The 18,110-nt window shown below is 42.1% G+C and overlaps 1 protein-coding gene across 4 annotated transcripts in view; it reads left to right on the forward strand.

The window, feature by feature from the left end:
• SATB2 (SATB homeobox 2) overlaps positions 1–18,110 on the forward strand; it is a 390,132-nt gene that overhangs the window by 318,705 nt on the left and 53,317 nt on the right. The window lies entirely within an intron of this gene.

Raw genomic sequence — 18,110 nt, forward strand, 5'->3', positions numbered from 1 at the left:
AAATATAGCATTGAAAGAGGAGTCAAAAAATCATGAAATATATGTTTTCAGCAGTAATGTGCTTGTGATCCTGCTTGCGGGGATAAGAGCCTCTTTCAGAGGTAAGTGTTTCTGCCCCAAAACTAGTGTCCTTCCCACTTTGTTTACATGCTGGTGCTTGTACCACTATGTTTACAAACATGTCCTTGTACCAATATGTTCAGAGTCTTGTGATGATAGCACTATGTTTACAGTCTAGTGATGGTACCACTATGTTTTCAGTCTAGTGATTCTACCACTCTGTTTACAGGTATGTGCCTGTACCACTATGTTAAGAGTCTTGTGTTGTACCACTATGTTTAAAATCTAGTGCTTGTACCACTATGTTTACAGTCTAAGGATTGTACCACTTTGTTTACAGGGTACTGCCTACACCACTACGTTTAGAGCCTTGCGATTGTACCACTATGCTTCAGTATAGTGATGGAACCACTATGTTTACATTCTCGTGATTGTACCACTATGTTTACAGGCAGGTGCCTGTACCACTACGTTTAGAGTCTTGTAATTGCACCACTATGTTTACAACCTAGTGCGTTTACCACTATGTTTACAGTCTAAGTATTGTACTACTATTTTTACAGGCATGTGCCTGTACCACTATGTTTAGAGTCTTGTAGTTGTACCACTATGTTTACAGTCTAGTTCTTTTACCACTATGTTTACAGTCTGATGATTGTACCACTTGGTTTACTGGCTATTGCCTGTTCCACTATGTTTACAGTCTTGTGATTGTACCTCTATGCTTCAGTCTATTGATTGTACCCCTATGTTTACAGGGTAGTGATTGTACCATTATTTTTATTATAGACTAGTTCTGGTACTACTACTTTAATAGACAAATGCTATTACTACACTCTTACAGTATAGACTACTGCCTCACACTACTAATATAAAATTCGTTTCAGAAACTTGAACTTGTACCACTACTCACTACTTTGATCAATTAGTGCTTTACTTTTACAGAGGGGTGCTTGTGCGACTAATAACTACTTTTACAGACTACTGCTTGAACGCTAATACGTGCATCTCTATTTTATAGACTGGTCCCTTTACTATTACCAATACAGATCAGTGCTTATTATAAAATAACTTTCATGCCCCAGTACTTGAAGCAACACAGGAGGCTCCAGCAGGCTTCCACTGACTGTAGCACAATACCTAAAGTGAAACGAAATAGAAAGCGTTCACATGTAAACATCAGGATCCAACCACCGTCCAAGCGCTTCCATCCCTGGGCTTGCATTCAGGGTATCAATGAAGCCACCGCTGACATCTCTGGACATGGGAAGTGATCTCAACGCTTGAGCTCAAGGCTCTGTGCTGCTCTAATTGGTGTTTTCTTTCTTTGGAGTCCTCTGTCAAGGGCAACAGCCACCTTTATAATGTCTTCCACTGCTGAAAACTGAAGTTATTGTCACTCAGTCTCTCCATCCATCACAGAGGTTATTAGCAATGTGCTGCTGAGAAGCAGATGTCACTGCCCTGGCGTACAATGTAATACTACTGAACCAGTAGTGTTAACAATATGCTAGTTACCCATGAACCTACCAAGCTCTGTCACTGCCCATCAAATAATAATGTATGCTAGTTAAGTGTTATTGCAGTAAATGAAATGTAATCGGTGTATGCCAGAGTATCGGGGACAGAAATTTCGCCTGCAAACAATTGTGGCAAAAATATCAACAACCAAAGCGTTTTGAAGGAAAATATAAATAGCTAAGAATATATTTAATATTCCCAGCTCCACCTCCCTGTGCCTTGAAAACATATATATATATTCAAGGCACATATGTGTGCAGTTAATCATAGAAATTTCCAAATCACTTGCTATATCTTTGTTAGCTGGCTCAATCTTTACCAGTGCATCAATAACATGCCCAAAATGACTATCACAGACGTATCTAGGGGGGTAATGCCTTTTTCACGAGAACAAGACCTTAAAGATGAGGTTCACGCTATGATCAAAAATTCAAAAATCCAAATCAACTACCTCACACTACACCCCGTGCTGCAGTCCAACCTATATTTTGGTAGACGGCTTCCATTACATTAATGGTGTATTGATTACCCTGAAATGGCTGATCATTGCTGGCAGATGTCTACAAACTTGTGTACATAGTGCAGGGTCCTCCACATTTTCATCAAACCTATTACCTGACTAAGACAATTACAATCTCAGGAACATCTTCTCATCTGTGATACTATTCTCCTTGAGATTTCTGTTTTCATCAAGAAATTCACATTGGATGAATCCTTCTCTGGTTGTGTACCAACAGTTGTGAATGCCAATGGGCCCTCTGTCCACACTGTTCAATTTACGGCACGTTCTTTAGTCCTCTCTCTAGGCAGTTGCCCTCAACATTAAATCTGTAGCCTGGCATTTAACATGTCTAGATAGCAACCTAGAGGCAAGATTGTTTCATCATCTCAGATCCCAATCACATTTGGATCGAGCGTGCACTTGTACCGCTGCTTGGACTACTGTGCTTTACAATTCTTATTCACTGTTTTACGATTCACTTGCCAGATATTTATCTGTCCACTTTTGAAGTATACCGATCGGTGTAGCAAGATTTTTATTGAGTTAGTTAGTATATTGTCTGTTTAGATATGAAGACTAACTTCTGCATAAGCTCTTGTGGTGCAACCTATATATATATATATATATATATATATATATATATATATATATATATATATATATATATATTGCTGGGTGTTTGATGCCTGTTTGTGCCTATTGGTTTCGTAAGTTTCGTATAATGCAGAGGAACTATATAAAGAGCTATGATGCTTTTTTTCCCTGTACATGCTACACAAGAATGCTAATTATTTTTTTTTTAAATAGTATATTTCAGAGACCGTTAGACACGATATTTCATTGATTGTTCCACAGCATCTTTCTGTGAGTGTTGTGGACATGTTTCTGTGATTGCTTGCCAGTGTCTTTGTAGGAGTGCTGGCCTGTATAGTTTGTTGTTTGAGTGCTGGACAGTATGCTTCTGTCAGTGCAGTGTTGAACATTATGGGGGATATTCACAAAGAAGTGGCAGTGAGAGGCGTTAGCCTCCTTGGCTTAACGCCTCTCACAGCCTCTTTGGAAACGCCACGGTGCACCCTATTCACAAGAATGTGGTGCAGCCTGGCGTTTCCCTCATCGACGGCGCTAAGTCTCACGACTTAACGCCAAAACAGGCACCCTTGCACCAGAGCTCAAGGGTGTCTGTGAGCAGGGAGGTTTGTTAATGCACAAGAAGGTGTCCCTTCCTGTACAACAACAAACCGAAAATGCCAGTTTGCTTTTTCCATGTGTGCTGCTACATGTTGCACACATGGAAAAAGCAAAAACGAGGGGAAATAAAGCATTTCTCCTCGTTTAGCCACCTTAAGACTTAGTTTTTCTAGGTCTTTGTGGCGCTGCCACCTATTATCGCCGCCCTTGATAATAGGCGGTGGCGTCAAACTCAATGGGTGTTGCGGTGGTACGCCCACTGCAACACCCACTGCACGCCCCCTTTCACGCTAAGTTTAGCATTAAAGGGGCCCTATGCTCAAGGCAGCGTTAAGCCACTCAACGTGGCTTTAAGCCACGTTAAGTGGGTTAATGCTTCCTTGAGATTAGGGCTCTGGCCCTACCGCCACGGGAACATCAAAAAAAGTGACGTTTCCGTGGTGATAGGAGCTTGTGAATATGCCCCTATGGGCCTGTAAGTGTTGGGAAATTAGTACTGGGATTCTAGAATATTTCGGCTCCACAAGTGCCAGGGAATTGTTTTTGTGTGTGCGGGTCAGTATTGGACAGTTTATTTCTGTGATTGTTAGTATTTTGCTGGAAGTGATGGTCAGTATGTTTCTGTGGGTGCAGGTTAGTATTTTTTCTGTAATTGTTCTCTATTATATTCCTGTTTTCGTTTATGCATACAAGAGTGCAAAGTTCACTAGATTTCAGTATTCACACATGCCATTTTCAGATTCGAACATGATTTATGGATGTCAAAATGCAAGTGCATATCTGTATCATATTAACATGCATTGGTAATTTAGGCCTTTTTTCTAATCTATACGTAAATGGAATGTATGCATCATGCACGTTATTCAGGATTAGAGAAAAACACACATTTACCCACCGAGAATAGTGAATGAAAGGAATCATTTTGTTAAAGGTACTAAAGTGAATATGATACTTTATTGAATTGCTACTTTTATTATAGTAGCCAGAAATCACACACTTCCCAGCAAACCATCAGTCACAAAGTGTACGTTTAAGGGAGGTGAAACCACCAGTCAGTCATGCTTTTATTTTATATATAGCAGTCACCAGGAAAAAGCCTCTTTTTTCTTGATGTGAAGACAAACTAAACTCAATGAATTAAACAGAACAATATTAGAAGAATCCTAACAGAAACAATAGAACAACTTCTTTTGAATCACCAGATTAATCCTCAGGAATATCTAGAAGCCTGGACGATTGAGCACGATATATGCCCTGTTGAGAAGAAGCCTCAGGAAGAGAAAGGAGTTGTAGCAATTGAAGCCGAGAGAAAGAATCAAGATCATAGGAAGCATAGAACATTTAATGCAGGGAAACAAAACAGCTGACAGTACATAGACAATGGAGGGCCAACATTCACCTCTGTGTTTTAATAAAATCAGGAATTTCCTGACCCATTCTGGCTCAAAAAATGTGCATTTTATTACAAGATTGGAGGCTCCTTATACTTGTTTAAAGCCAATTCACCACTACGAGATAGTTCTGAAGCTCTACGTTGCAATAAAACGTCCTGAATGTTGATACTCCGGACCAATCAGCAGGTCCAACTAACACAAAACGCAGCAGCGAGGCTGCTACCTAGCATTCATTTAGAGCAGTTTTCAAGCACGGCGGTATTAGTCTCCAGAATAATTTTTCCTTTATGGTTCCACAAGAAAGGTTACCACCTTTGTTTTGCAACCTCTTAGGTTATCCAGCATGAGATGCGATAGCACCTGAGCAGTGGTAATTGGTGCTAAACTGTGAAACTATCTAGCTCTGTCTCTGAGTGCATCCCCGAATAGTTCCTTTTTTTCTGAAACATTTGAAAACTTGGCTATTTATTCACAATTTTTATTTGAGCTAGTGTTGGTCTGTATAATTTTATTTTCATTTCATTTGAATTGCAGAACTGGTTTAATATCCCATGGTGAGGAATAACAGAGTTTAAAGGGTGGAATATCAGATATCCATCAGCAATTATTACACTAAAGGATGCTTCCGTATGAGTTTGTGAGGGCCAGCAGAACAGCTGATCTGTAGCCAATCATAGTTCTGAAAGACTTGCCTTGAGATGTGAAGGAGGCTAGGAAATTCCGTACTGAGGGGTCATTTGCTAAAATGAGATAATGAGTCCTTTCCACACACAACCATCTCTAAGTTTCCGAGACCTTTTTTAAAGTCCTCGTGCTTCCCGGGCCCAGGAAGCTTTTGAGGATAGCAGCTGAAGGCAAAAGGCAAGTCAGTGACCAAGAAAATAAGAAAGTTTTGAAACCAACAGCTGTAGATTACTGGACAGGATCAGATTGTGACTCTTGCTGTGGGTATCTTAGAGGAGGTGAGGGTGAAATGGAACAATACAGCTATATCTATGGCCATTTCAGGAAAGATCAGAACCAGACCTGAGCCATCCAGAGTGGGGATAAGATCTGAACATTCCAGAGTGGGGATCTGTGCCTGAGCCAGATAGAGTGGGGAAATTAGAGCCACCAAACATTCTGTATAAGAATCTGAACGATGCACCTTGAAATCATTACTAAAGGAGGGGCAATGTAAATATGACTGATCTTGCAAGAACAAGAGGATACTGTAAGGGTGGGGCATTTATGAGTCCACACATGAGACAAAGGTCTATTGGCAGAAGGGCCCAAAGATGACTGTGTTTAGAAAACTACTGGATAAAATCTTCTGTCATGTAGGCATCTGGAGTACCAACCTGCCCCCATGTGAATTCCATGAAGAAATTCTGTCCTAACTTGTTTTCCAGCCACATGCTGTTGTCAAACCTATCAGATGTTTAGATTCGGCTCCTCCCATATGGTTATATATTGACCTCAGAAATGTTGTCCGTCAACAAAAGTACAGTGAACGGTGCCTTGCCCTTGATAAAATTGAATGCCAAAGAATCCTTCAAATGATCTACACAGTTGATATGCATTAGCAACTCTTTTACAGATTCTTTCCTCCCAGTTGAGTACTGAACACTCCACTGATCTCACCTCTATAGACTGGCATGTGGCTGGTGCTAGATGGCAAGACCATACCAGACAACTATATGGTCTTGACACCATGTCATTTATTTTCGAGTATGTTTGCCTGCAGGTATTTTGTCCCCATGATGAGACCCTTCCGTAGATGTCTGATCTTGAGACATAAGCATGCACAGTAATGAAGCGGTCATGTTAATATGGCTTAAACAGACAATACCAAAGCCCTGCCATTCTTACCAGTTAACAGATGGAAAGACCATGGGATGCTGATCTTGAGAAAAAATTCCTTTGCCATCTGTTGTAGGGTATATATTGGCCCATCTGCCTCTGGGGAAAGGAGAAGGGTCATTGGTGTTGCTTAAACTAACCACCAAACAGATACTGTTGTATCTGGTTATAAAGTGGTAATGTTTGGCACAACAGGTTCTAGACCTACTGGCTTCATCAAATCATGTTCCCAAACACCTTCTTCATGGAGTTCTGTACTTTGTATAGTAAGAAAAGCCTCGACCTAAATACCCATTCTCTTTGTAAAAGGATTATGGAAAAAGGAAACTCTAGGCTGTTTGACCAGTCTCTGAGTTTGCAAGTTTACACAACTTGTAATCAGTCTTGAGCACGAAGAATGTCTTTCTAGTGGAATAGTTACATTTTGGTATTATTATCAAAACACAAATTTTGTTGAGCCCGCTTAAACAAGACAGTCTATTGGATCCCTAGACTCCTTGTTCTGCAAGTACTAAAACCTTACTAGGTGGATCCACCACTTCTTAACCCTTGCACTGGCAGGAGACCCAGGCTGTTGCATCGAACAGTGTGTGGATCACAGATTATTTTATTATTGAAGCTTAAAACTTTGTAATGAAACAGACACATAAGTATGGAGAAGCAAGGATTTGAACCGTTAACATTTAGACTGGGAGTCTTCCACCTTAACATTTAGATCACAAGAGACCCTCCCACTTTTCATTAAAAAGTTAAGGCTTAGTCTAGGGGAAGCAGAGGAATTGGGCACGGAACAAGCGATGGATCAAACATAGGGTCAACATTGGCATGTCGAATAATAGGCACTAGTTCTGGAATACTCCTTTCTTTGGGGACTGTGATATTGGACAGGGTTTGTCTTTTTGACCAGTCAGGACCAAGCAGAACGTATTGGATTAGTCCACTCTGATTGTCTAAATCACTGGCATCATAATGATCAGAATCCTACTTTTGTGCATTCTCCGCAACATTAGGATATTCCTTTCTCTTGCATTCTACCTCCAGACATGAGGGCCAAAGGACTGGTCAAGTGTTGTTACCTTTGGGCAGTTAAGAACGACTAATTACAATACAAAAAGCACTGGACTCATCCTAGCAATCATTGTCTGAATCAATGGTAGCAGAACTGTCATTATCATCATTTTATGCATTCTCTAAAACATAATATCATTTTGTTAACTTTCATTCCTCCAGATGTGCGGGTCATAGGATTGACTGATTGTCAATTTTTTGGGTGGTTGAAAACCATTCAACACAATACCAAAAGAGTGGGAAACCCATTGTATGGAAGGCTTGTGAGAATGCACGTCTTTAGATTTAAAGAACATATATCTGCTTTGATTGAAATCTGAATTTCTCTGGCTACCAAGACAGACACACCAAAACAGTGCACATCTCCAGAAAGGGATGTGTGCAGACTGGTAAACAACGTTTACCACTAATCTTTTTCCCCGCAAGGAATCACAACGCGGTCGTTACAACGACCGGGTTGTGATTCTGCATACCATTACTCCGCAAGTCAGAACAACGACTTGCGGAGGGGGGGGGGGGGAGGTGTTGGATTTAAAATCCAACACCTTCCCTATTGTCCGCACAGACTGGGGTTGGAATAGTAATTTATACTATTCCAACATCCAGCGCCCCCCCTCCACAAGTCATTGTTCCGACTTGCGGAGTAATGGTATGCAGAATCACAACGCGGTCGTTGTAACGACCGCATTGTGATTCCCTGCGGGGAAAAAGACTGCGGGATAACAACATACATTCGGTGATGGTCAGGTTTTCAGTAAAGATCTTAAGCCATGAGCTGTAAAACAAATAGTGAGGGACGAAAATAGGCTATATTTTATAATTTCTTCCTCTTCATATTCAGAAACATATAAAAAATACCAACCCTTTTATAACTTTTGTCATCATAATATCAAATTGATGTGAAAACCAGTGCAACAGTATTCGCAGACCTTGGCTTTTAATATGCATATTGACAGCCAAGGCTTAGAAATCAGAAGGGACACACCCATGTAAGCTGTCATTTTCATGTTACTATTTATGCAAGGCACCAAACAATATGACTTAATATGCACAAAACCCATCAACCATACCCCTTTAAATATTGCCACCAATGCGTCCTAAGAAAGACATGAACAGGTATCCCAGGTGCAAGCCATACATGCTTGTGGGCAGTCCTGCTGCCAATAGTTAGTAAATTGCTTCGGTGCTGACTCTATTCTGCAGTAGCAATGCATGCTGGACATTGCAGTGTTCATGTCATCTCGTTTAAAACATCAGTGTGTGAAATATAGGCTGCCAGTAGCAGCAAGCCAAGTAGCAGGAAAGTGGAGCACAGCCCAATTAAGCCCAACACACTATCAGATATGCAATAACAACACATTTCGAAGAACATTCTAACAATTGAATACACGAAGGAGTGATGTGTAGTATTTATCGTGTGAATGAGCAGCACGAAAATAGGCTGTTACTTCCTTGTGACTGCTATATATAGAGTAAGCTCATGACTGGTGGTTTCATTTCCCCTCAGACTGTGGTTTATGACTGAGGGATTACTGGGAAGTATGGGATGTTTCTGATTCGTGGCTGCTGTAACAAAAGTAACATGTCCACAAAGCGTAATATGAGCCTCCAATCTTGTGGACTTTTCTGGACTGATCACAGTTGAAGACTCTACACGACTTACTCCAGAAAAATTTGTTGAAAAATGTTATGCCCAGCTATGTTACAGAAATACATTTCTAAGGGTTTCAAAGCTCATATCGTCAAAAGGATCGCGGATGGTATGGAGACCGGTTGCTACCCGCGGCCTTGAAGTCTGCCTCTCCTTGACGTTTCTTTTCGCCTCATCTCTCCCACGCTTCTTCGTGCACACCCATTAGAAAAGTAATTATGCACAATAGATGCATTTGTTGGTTTTGCTACAGAAACCGAGGATACAGTTGCACATGACAACTGTATGTGTGTGAACTGTGTACATTACGCAGTCCTGGAATGTTCTTTTTTACATGTTCGAGAGGAAAAAATAGCTTCTGTTTGTGCGGTCTGAAAGGCCGTCTTCGGGTGCTCGATCTGGTTTACTTTGAATAACCCCTTGCTTTCAATCCCTCTTACATGTTTGTAACAAACCACTCTTGCACAGTGGTGTCAACCTGAATACCCTTACGCCCACTTACAAAGGGATCCTTATCCAGCGGGAAGGGCACTTTGTTTGCTGTTGAGAGCCTTCCATATTTTTTTGCTGCAACCATCCTTAACACTGTCTTTCCAGCTGTTTCTCTTTAGCGTGGAAATCGAATTTAGCTGGAAACTACATCTGATTTCTATCACATTTAGGTCGGGGATGCCCCTTTATGGCCAGGAAGGAGCTCACGTGCAGGCTGCATGAGTTTTGAGACCAATGCCTCACGTTTTCAGTCCTGTCACCAAAGCATGCCGTTTCATTACAGAAGGGGTCTCCATGCAAACTGACAATTCGCGGGGCTTTCAAACGAGTGACTTCCTTTTCTGTTCCCACAAAAGCAGCCTGTAGCGTGCGCCTGGGCTCCCCCTCTCTCGAGGCCTGGCAGAGAGCACAGGTGCAGTGAATGGATTTCCACACCCCATTTCCACGGGGCAAGGGCGTGCAAGGTAAATTGGAGACGGGGATGCAGCCAGTTTGATCAGCTTTCTGCTCCATGCAAGGCGCACAAAACCGTTCCACCGTAGCGGAGGAGGCCAAAAATCCATTCTCTCCACTCTGCATTGGGCAGACTCTGAGGCTGACAGGCCTGCGCCAAGTCTAGGGAGTTAGGTAAACCGATTGGTCCAAAGATTACATGAGTTACCCTTTCCTAGGAACGCTTCACTATTGTGCATTGTCTCATTGGATGTAAGCATCATTTTTTTCCAATTTTTCTCTGAAAGTGAGAGTTTTTATTTTGCTAAAACGAATATTTAAGTGAGAAAATGATAAACACATGAAAATGAAGTAAAGAAAAAAATGTCTGCTGCGTCTGACCCATGATTCGAAATTAAAGTACGCTATTTAACTTATTTTCCAATTCTTTTTTCCCACTGGTTTGGCTCTTACAACATTTTTGTTCAGAATAATTTGGTGGTGAAGAACGGAAATGCAAATATGCTAAAAAATCATGAGATTAATTTGTGTACCATAACTGCCAACTTCTAGAAACCATTCTCTAGGGGCGAGGAGGGCATGGGGTGTAAAAGGGGGTGGGGTTTTCTGCACTAGGCAGACAAAAGGTCATTTTCAATCTGTGCATATTTCATTCTTGCACAGACAAGTCAGAGCAAATATCACTTTGCATTAGTCAGCTTTTTTCAAATCCCAGTGCACAATTTTGTTCGGCTACTCAGTTGACACATTTTTCCCTAAGTGCCTTGTTAACAATATTGACTCTACACTTCAATCAAAACTTTTAGGTGTGACTTGACTGTGCAGCTATCTCGATCAGCTGTTGTTAGCAATGCTTTAAACTATACACAGGGTGTGCTTCGGTTCTCCCCAAACGAGAATTTCTCTCGTACCTCATCCTATGGACTGATTGGTGTGTCATTCCACCTCATATGGACTGGTTGCATTGCAATGCTTGAGGAACCACTTTACATTTCAAATGTAGTTTGAATGATCACACATAATTTTTTTATCCCACAGGTGCCTTGCATACTGAAACCAATCTTTGTTTGCTTTTCATTGCAGCTGGCTTAAAATTTTAGTCAAGGCTCAAATTGTAAGCTAGAGTTGTTGGTTTTACCAATGCTTGTTTATTATTACATAATCTAAACTGTTTGTCCAGCCCTTAATGCAATAGGCACAGAGTGACGTGCTCTTTGAGAGGGGATAAAAATTAAGTGCTGAACCCACCACCAAGGAGCTCTTGATCACTTTAATGAACCAATTCGCCCCAACAGACTGTCGGGCGGTTGAGACAGCCCTCTGATGAAGCAGGACACATACCTTGGTGTGTGAGGGTTTGTCTGAAATTTGTATTAGAGATCTGGAGGTGCTCATTGAACCTTAAGTTACTGGGAGCCCTTGTGCCTGATAACAGGAGTGTCTGTGAGCAGTGTGAAGGGACTGGTGGATGGGCGTACAGGAGAGGCTGCTCTTTGTACAAGACTCAAGAGGCAGTGAATAACTTCTCTGAAAGGAGCAAGGTGGACCTCAAGCAAAGATCTTACTATGGCTAAACTGTAAGGGATTGATAGTTCAGAACAATTTCAGAGACCATCTTGCAATTTTTGTCCTTTTATTGACAAGAAGATATAGTGCAGACCCTTGCAGAATAGTAGATGGACAAATAATAACCAGGTATTGTTCAATCTGAGTTCTAAGAACTGGGAACAGATATAATAAATAATTGATTTTGCTCTAGAAGATCAGTTTCAGAACAGTTTCCTATTTATAAAATACAGGCGTGGCCAGTACAGGGAAGAGTGCTGGGGTGAGCTGGGTGCGGGAGGGGCAGGGAGGGAAGTCGGCAGGCGATGGGACAGGGAAAATAAAACAAAAAAATAAATGAAACCACTTCCTCGACTCGGGGATGCGGCAAGCGGAAGGTAAGTGGTTTTATTTAGTTTTTCTTTTATTTTCCCTATCCCGTCGTCTGTCAACCTACCCCCGCCCCACCCCACCGCTCTTACCTGTACCGGCCGCACCTGATAAAATACTTTAATTTTGAAAATATAATACAATAATATAGGGAGGACAAAGTCATAGGAAAGTGTGCATTTTCCTAAAAAAAAAAATGTAAGTGCCATATATCAATCAATCACATAATTTGTAAAGCGCACTACATACCCTTGAGGGTTTCAAGGCGCTGGAGGGGGGAGGGATGCTGCTGCAATTGGTCGAAGAGCCAGGTCTTGAGTTGTCTCCTGAAGGTCAGCAGGTCTTCTGTTTGTTGCAGGTAGAGGGGGAGGGTGTTCCAGGTCCTGGCGGCGCGATGGGAGAAGGATCTGCCTCCGGAAGTAGTTCTCCGAATGCGTGGGACCGTGGCCAGGGCGTGGTCAGCGGAGCGGAGTTTCCTGTTGGGTACGTAGAAGGAGAGTCGACTGTTGAGATAGGCTGGGCCAGTTTTGTGGAGTGCCTTGTGTGCGTGGATCAGGAGCTTGAAGGAGATTATTTTGTCGACGGGGAGCCAGTGCAGGTTCCTCAGGTGGGGGTGATGTGGTCGCGGCGTGGGACGTCGAGGATCAGGCGTGCAGAGGCGTTCTGGATTCTCTGTAGTCTGTTGATGTGCTTGGACGAGGCTCCGGCGTAGAGGGCGTTTCCGTAGTCGAGTCTGCTGCTGACTAGGGCCAGGGTGACTGTTTTCCTTGTGTTTGTCGGGATCCATCTGTAGATCTTGCGGAGCATGCGGAGGGTGTTGAAACAGGTGGAGAAGACTGCGTTGACTTGTTTGGTCATGGAGAGTTTCGAGTCGAGGATGACTCCCAGGTTGCGTGCGTGGTCGGTGGGGGCCGGGGGGAACCCAGTGACGTGGGCCACCAAGAGTCATCCCATGCGGAGGGGTTGGACCCGAGGATGAGGATTTCCGTCTTGTCTGTGTTCAGTTTGAGGCGGCTGTCCTCCATCCAGTCTGCGACGGCCTTCATTCCCTGGTGGAGGTTGGATTTGGAGGTGAGGGGGTCCTTGGTGAGGGAGAGGATCAGCTGAGTGTCGTCGGCGTAGGAGATTATGTTGAGGTTGTGCTGTCGGGTGATGCGTGCTAGTGGTGCCATGTAGACATTGAACAGCGTCGGGCTGAGGGAAGATCCTTGAGGGACGCCGCAGATGATCTCGGAGGCATCGGATCGGAACGGGGGAGGCGGACTCTCTGAGTTCTGCCGGAGAGGATGGAGGTGGTCCAGTCCAGGGTTGTTCGCTGCAGTCATAACACAGTTGAACAAATGCCTTTGCTGATTAGTTTGAAGTGAGAAGTTTTCATACATCAGAACTCGAGTTACAGCTTGGGAATTCCTATACAAACTGCCCAGCAGAGATGCACACCTAATTCACTAACCATGAGACATATGTGATAGAGATCTATGCTTTTCGTGACTTTCCCGACGCACACATCTTTTTCCTAACCATGTATGCTCAGAGTGTTCCTCTAGCAGAAAATCTGCGTGCACTGGGTTACTTGATTAAAAAACAAAAAAAATATCTTTTCATTTTCCTATGTGAAATGTTCTCTACTTCCTACCTTCTCAAAACAGGTGTCTATTATATACAGTTTGCCTATTTATGTCTTTCAAACGACATACCTCTTAGATCAAAATCGAGAGAAGTTCGTTAAAGGCATTTCAAATGTCTAGGCATAAACATAAATTCACAAATGTTTGTTGTTCACCTCATCTACAAAGACCCCTCTTGAAACCCTACCAGGTGTAACTTATAGAAAATGCTGTGAACTTGAACTTGAGAGGAATTCCACACTGGTAAGTGGCATCCCCACACTCAAAAATAAGATAATATTGCCTTGATGGCATTTTAAGGTTGCCCCAGAAATGCTTGTTGTGAACCAGACCAAGAGTCCGTGCTCGAGCCTAGCAATTCAAGGGCAGAAGAAGCTCACAGCTGCAAAGGCCACTTAAGCAAAGTACATTGCTGACTTCCTGGAACCCAGCTGAGCCGGTGGCCTGATTTTTGCTGGTTTGCGTGCATCCATATCTGTCTCCCGGCATTATTTGGAACTGTGTGATGCTGATTCCTGCCCCTTGTTTTTTCCCTGCTGGGATCAGTGCTGGAACTATGGCTGCTTTTCTGGATACTTCTGTCAGCCCTTGGACATCCCTGCTTCCTTTCCTCAGACCGTACAACTTTCAACTCTCTGCTTTGTGCCTTTTGTGGACCATCTACAGGATACTTTGGTAGTCAACCCTGAAGGTGACTGGGGAGAAGTGGTGTTTTATAGGCATATCTTGAGAGCGGGCGGGGAGTTTTTTTTTTTTTTCTTTTAGTTAGGCCGCTGCATTTCTGTCTCCAAGGTGTGGTCTCACCTCATGATTGAAGGGCTGGGATGTGGAAATAGAATTTGAGTAATGGGATTACTGGTAAGTAATTGCAGTATTACCATTGGTCTCCCAACATAAACATTGATATTAACTGGTGAGCCTCAAGAAAGAATGGACAATAATGAGGTTTCAGGGCTAATGTCGTTTTTGAATTCAAGGAAATGTGCCCACATTCCAAAGCTCTATGTTTGCAAGAATGACTGGCTGTTATGGTGACAGCAATAAAGAGGTTAGACATAATACAAGACTCTCGGCCTTACCTTAAAAATATCTGTCACCTTTTAAAGCAATGAAAAAATATATATATTTTGTATTTGTTTTAAAGTGCATGGTAACTTACATAAACATGTTCCTGGACACTCTCCAATTGGGATTATAAAAACATTGACTGTATCTGTAGATACTTGAGCTGACTTTACTTGCTCTTTACCCACTCCCTCCCTTCGGTCTCTTATGCTGAATGTATACACTTTTGGGTGTTCTAACCTTTCTAACCTTTCTAAAAGAAACATTAACCAGGATCTTACCACCCCTAGATCTTCAAAACTGCTCTTAGAATGACTGAACTTCAGCCTAGTCGACTCCTATTTCTCTACCATCAATTGCTTTCAAAGGATTTGTTAACTCCTCTTTACAGCAATGACCATTAGGCATGCCTTAAGTTTTCTGATCACTGCTCATCAGAATTACCTTTAGTCCATTCCTTTTTCATAAACGTTTCATCAGCATTGACACGGTGATCCGAACTGCATAATTTGTGACTATTGCCTACCCAGGTAACAAGAGTACAGTATTAGAACTTAAGTTGGTTGTTGAGTAAAAGGTTTATTTAGGGATAGGAAGGTAGATGTATTTATATATGTGTCGGTGTGTGTGTATATACATTTTAAGTGAAATGTTTGGAATTCAATTCACCATTCACAATGCAACATGATAAGCAATGGGATCCAATTGGAGCCACAAATCTTTGGAAGGTCAAAACCACATCACTTAGAAAATTAATGAGGGGTGTGTATATTAAAATAAAAGGAATGGTGATAGAATGGACACTTGCATTGTATTCCAAGTGACTGGTTTGAATCCTCTAATCAAGGTGCCCATTTTTAGTCATTTACTGTGGAAATAGGGCGCCCAGTCCAGGATGGGCATGCAGGCTTCTGTTACATGCTGTAGCTAATTAGAGTGAGTTAGTAGAAGGAACTGTGGCAGTGAGTTGAGCAGACATGGGGGATGCAATTAAGTTAACTATGGAGTTTTAGTCATTTGTGGCCAGGATATCAGCACTGCATTTTTTTCCATCTTGGAGTGAGTTATTTCGGGAGTGCTATACAGAAGGTGTGTTTATATTAGCAAAGTGGATTCAGTGACCACCACAATAGTGGCATTAACCCGAGAGAAACTTGCTCTGTGTAAGGCTCTTAATATCTATTTTTATTTGGCAGACTTGTGTATGTTGAATCTCACCTTTACTTCATTCAATGTGCAGTCAGTTGAGAAAGCAATATTTGTTTCAATCACTGGGGGATACTTCTCTCAATTGGTTTACACATTTCATAACTTCTATGCTGTGGCTGCTGCGGGCTGTGTTTTCACAATGAGCTCAATGTGTCAGATAAAGCTTTTGTTTGGTCTTTGGGTGTGTATATGTTGTAAAGCATTCACATGCCATCCTGGTGTCCTTAGGGCACTAATACTTTGAGACTCTTTCACACAATTTATACAAGTGTGCAACTCATTATTCAGACTTGGGCCTGAGGGTTAAACAGCAGATGTAGTGATCATATTTAAATATGAAAAGGGCTCGGGAGAGGGGTCAGACATGACAATTTGAGTGTGTCAGTCACTGGTTACCAAGTGGGAGGGTAATGTGCATAACTGGGAATCCCAATGTGTTAGTTCAGAGAAGTTGGCAGAACTTCAATATCCCCATTTTTCCGATGGAAAAAAGCAATAAAGGAAAACCCTATTCAGACTTGAGGGGTGAAAGTTACAGAAGCTAATGACAACTTTGTTTAGAGGGGACAGATAAACTAACTCGTTTCCCACATATCTCCCTGAGAGTGCATTTAGTTGTAGGGCAGATCCCAGTGGAGATGCCTCAAATTTGTTGGCTTGCAGGTTTAGGTAATCACCCAAAAATACCACAACCATTTTTGCGAATTTAGCATACACGTTTTTGGGGTCATGTCTTGTGACTGCCATTATGATAGCATTTTTTGATACGTTTCTTTTGACTGCCATTATAATGTGATCATGGAAACTGATAGCCATTGGATGTTATCTTGTTTTACAGTGTAAAAGTTCAAATCAAAGTTGTGATTGATGGTGGTAAGAAGGCAAAGTTGTTTACTGAAAAAGTATTGTGTGAGAGTGTTGTGGCATCACAAAGGTAAGCAATCAAGATTGTGAATTTAAGGTTGGAAGGGAAATAGATTGCCTCCTAACTATTAATAAGCATTGGCAAAACCAATAGGTTTCACCTAAGCAAGATCTATTGTCTTTGTCAATGTTTTTTTTAACATTTTGCACAGTGGTGCGAGCTGCTATGCTACATAGCTTAAAGTAAAAAAAAAAAATGCAACATGACATGGCCAAACCACATCATAATTTTTTTTTTTACTTTAAGCTATGCACGTACAAACATGCTAAAATGTTTATTTTTCCTACACTTAATATAGAGTTTATATTCTTGAACAACTGCCCATGACAGTTACCAGTGTGCCAAAGTGTAGCTAGCTGGAACACTGAACATGGAGACGCCAGCCAGAGTTGCTGACTTTGAAGATGGGGAACCAGTTTCACATCTCAGCTCCCTTTTTGGACATGGCCTAAGATGCATATCGCCAGCCTGTTCTCCCTGACTGTGTACATGGTCTGTCCATCCCTCACTGTGTATCTGTTTGACAACTAGAGCACAGGGGAGTGGTTGACCTTTCCAACGGAGAAAGTGTGATCAAAAGATGTCAGGCCAGTTTTTGAGAGAGCAGAATGAGATAAACCGAAGTTCATCGAATATTTGTTGCCACATAAGTTAAACTCATCATAGATACTCTCAGCATGATGGGGACAAGTCAGGCTGTCGTTCAGCGAAACATGGAAGCCTATGTTTTATGCACACAGGGAGATGGGAGGCTTTAGTTCTGTAGTCTTAAAGCCATAGGAGCGCTCCAAAAAGGACCTGCTAGATGATAACACTAGCATTTAATACAGTTCATGACGTGTGTGGTATGAGTATAGGGTTTTATATATCCATTGCTGTGTTGGAATTATAAAGGCCTTACTGCATGTTTCATTTACGCTTGGAATTTGCGTGTGTCATATATGGCGTATGGCGGGTGTTCTAGATTGTTCGGATGGTTTTGCCTCACTGGCTGTGCTGCCGTGTTGGTGAGCATCGTTGGTCCGTTACTAGAATAAACCGACTTTGGAAAATATTTTACTTTGCCAAAGATCTATTTATTTCGTCATGGGATGCTCCAGCGTGGGCCTGGAGTCTCAGTACAGAGGTGAGTGGAGAAATTGTGCCTTCCCCCTGACATAGGCTACAGGCTCCT

Source organism: Triturus cristatus, chromosome 3_2 (genome assembly GCF_964204655.1).
Source record: "Triturus cristatus chromosome 3_2, aTriCri1.1, whole genome shotgun sequence".
Lineage (NCBI taxonomy): Eukaryota > Metazoa > Chordata > Amphibia > Caudata > Salamandridae > Triturus > Triturus cristatus.